A 2,729-nucleotide genomic window follows, 5' to 3' on the forward strand; every position below is an offset into this window, starting at 1 on the left:
CATTGATTCAATAGTAATGATATATTTATCAAATTGAACAATGAATTTATTATATAGATCGAGGTTTTTCTCTGGGTGCATGTTATTTAATTTTTTTTACTTAATCAAATTTAATAACTATACTTTATCATAAACCGTTCAATTTATGTTTTTCAATAGATGAATTTAGATTGATACTGAAATAATTGATCAATGGCGTCAATTATAACAATATTATATATAAATGTTGCATACAGTTGAAACAATTTTGTAGATCTATTGCTCAATTATTATATTTACTGTAAATTTATGTAATTTTTATCTGTGTTTTAAGTACTATGTTTACCATTTAATATAAAATTGTAGTGGTATATTTGGCTGTCAATAATTCATATTATCAATTTAATTAAATATATCTATTCAATATTCTATATACTATATACAAATATACACAATTAGAAATCCGTAAATTCGAATATTTACCAACAAATAGTGCAATAGAAATTTTGATTATATTAATCATTAATGTTTTTTTTTCTTTGACAAATTTCTATATTTTTTGTGCCCTTCGATGAAAGATCGCCTTTGAATTCCCTTAAGTTGTCATTTTAAAAATAAAACACATTTTATTTTTATTTTGTTGCATGCCAAATTTTTGTAATTTTTCACCATCCGGTTGTTATAACGATTTTTAATAGTATTTGTATTTGAAATCAATTTGCTGCAGTTGCTACTGGTATCCGTCGGTCATTCTCCCCTAAAACCCGTACAGGTATTACTACTAGCTCTATTATACACCTCCAGTCTTCTATAATACCGAAAAAAACCTGTTGCTTATGGCATTACTAAGTATTGGATCAATTCATAGAATTAAAATGATACATTCGCTTTCTCACAATAATAATATTCATAACAATTTCAATGACAGTGGCCGTGGGACAGTGAAATAATATTGGGAATCGTGATCGGGTTTTCGCCCTACCCGGTCAGGTTATAATTGTGTTGATCCACAAGTTTGTTGTTGCTGAAGACAAAACCTGTTCGACTGGCCGCGACCGATATCTTCCCCAATATCGTGTGATTTCTCACGACCATTCTAAAAGGTCTCGATTACCTTTATAACATTTTGGTCAGTGGTAAAGTAGGTACTAAACTGAGCGATTCTTAAACTGTTTTTCGAAAGCCAATAGAAAATTAAAAAAACCATGAATATGGTTATATGGTCATAGTCATTGCCAAACTTGGTATTATTTTTAGTTATGTGATAAAACCTCAACATAATAAGAACGATTTCAGTTATATTTGGGACACGCATAATTGTTTTTAAGTAAGTATGTCATGAGTTTATACTTTAAATATAGAAGGTATATAAATATTATGCCGTTAAATAGAATAATTTATTTAATTACTTCATTAAATATGAAAGACTTTCAGTAAAAAGAATTGTTTCGGATAGGAAAATTAGTGTTGAACAACAAAAATTGTGATTGACATATGATTTTATACCTCGTATTTATAATTGTGTACAATTATCAATATTTTTAATTTCAGATGTGAGAATTTGAGTTTATAATGACTTTATGAAGAATAAAAATAGCTAATGATATTTGACTGATCACACTGCTGGCGAAAACTACAAAGTATTAAGACTTTCAAAAAATCAATGAAAATTTCAATCTTATATAATTGAATTTCATTTTAATTGACATTAAAATGTAACTTTATAATCTTTTAAATACTTAATAGAGGTATTATATTTTTTATTTTTTTTAGATTATTATGATGAACATTAAAAAAAAAATACAAGGACTAAACGTACGTTGTTCAAAATTTTATAGCTCAACACAAATAACTGAAGAATTCCGTACTTAGAAATAAACATATATAATTTCTAGGCTTAAAACAAAAAAATACTATATAGTAATGATTAAATGGACTTATTCAATTAAAAATTAAGCGCATTATTTCGTTTAGGTCGAGTTAAGGAAATTGGTATAAAAGAAAAATAAGGGTTTTATAAAATTAAGTCCATCAGGAATAATTAAGAATTAAATTATAAAATTTCAAAATAATATCAGTCTGCTTCAAAACTACAGTGCAATGAACTTTTTTGGTTTGTAGTATTTCTATAATATTATTTACAACATTTAGAAAATATTTATATAGGTGTTAGTGAGTACTATTAATGTTTAACAACGTTAGTAGAATTTGTAGAACGTTAACAATAAATAACATTTAATGTGATAATTTTTACTAATAAAAAATATCCAAATTAAAAATTAAATCATTAAAAAAACTTATCAGAATAATTGTTTTTGTATTCAAACTTAAAATCTCTAATGGTATTGAAGTTGTACTCTGCTATATCGTAAGATACAAAGCCACTCCCATTTTTTTTTCATGCGATCAATATATTGCTTTGGCAATAAACTTTTTAATCGTACTTATTTAACTTATCATTTTACTTATGGTTTCTACAGTATTTTATTATTTAATATTAAATACTAAGTAAGAAATTTCCTTGTTTTTTTTTTGTATGCAGTGTGATTTATCGAGTATACTACCCCTCCCTCATTTGCTTCATGAAATAATAATTTTTCAATGACAATGTACAGACTAAAATTGTAATAAAACATTTTTTCTAAAGAATTATTTTAGAGGCATTTTTAATAGTTAAATTGGTATCTATTGCTAATTTTGAGGAGTTGGGTAAAGTTTAGAAATGTTCTATTTTTAGCATAAAGCATAAG

The 2,729-nt window shown here is 25.5% G+C and overlaps 1 long non-coding RNA gene across 1 annotated transcript; it reads left to right on the top strand.

Moving 5' to 3' along the window:
- The first annotated feature begins 656 nt into the window (after positions 1 to 656).
- LOC126909743 (uncharacterized) lies at positions 657 to 2,069 on the top strand. The gene is made up of 3 exons (XR_007705100.1): positions 657 to 1,306; positions 1,531 to 1,694; positions 1,753 to 2,069. It is a non-coding gene; the product is annotated as an uncharacterized LOC126909743 (long non-coding RNA).
- Positions 2,070 to 2,729: the final 660 nt, after the last annotated feature.

The sequence above is a fragment of the Daktulosphaira vitifoliae genome, unplaced genomic scaffold (assembly GCF_025091365.1).
Source record: "Daktulosphaira vitifoliae isolate Bord-2020 unplaced genomic scaffold, ASM2509136v1 Scaffold_1108, whole genome shotgun sequence".
NCBI lineage: Eukaryota > Metazoa > Arthropoda > Insecta > Hemiptera > Phylloxeridae > Daktulosphaira > Daktulosphaira vitifoliae.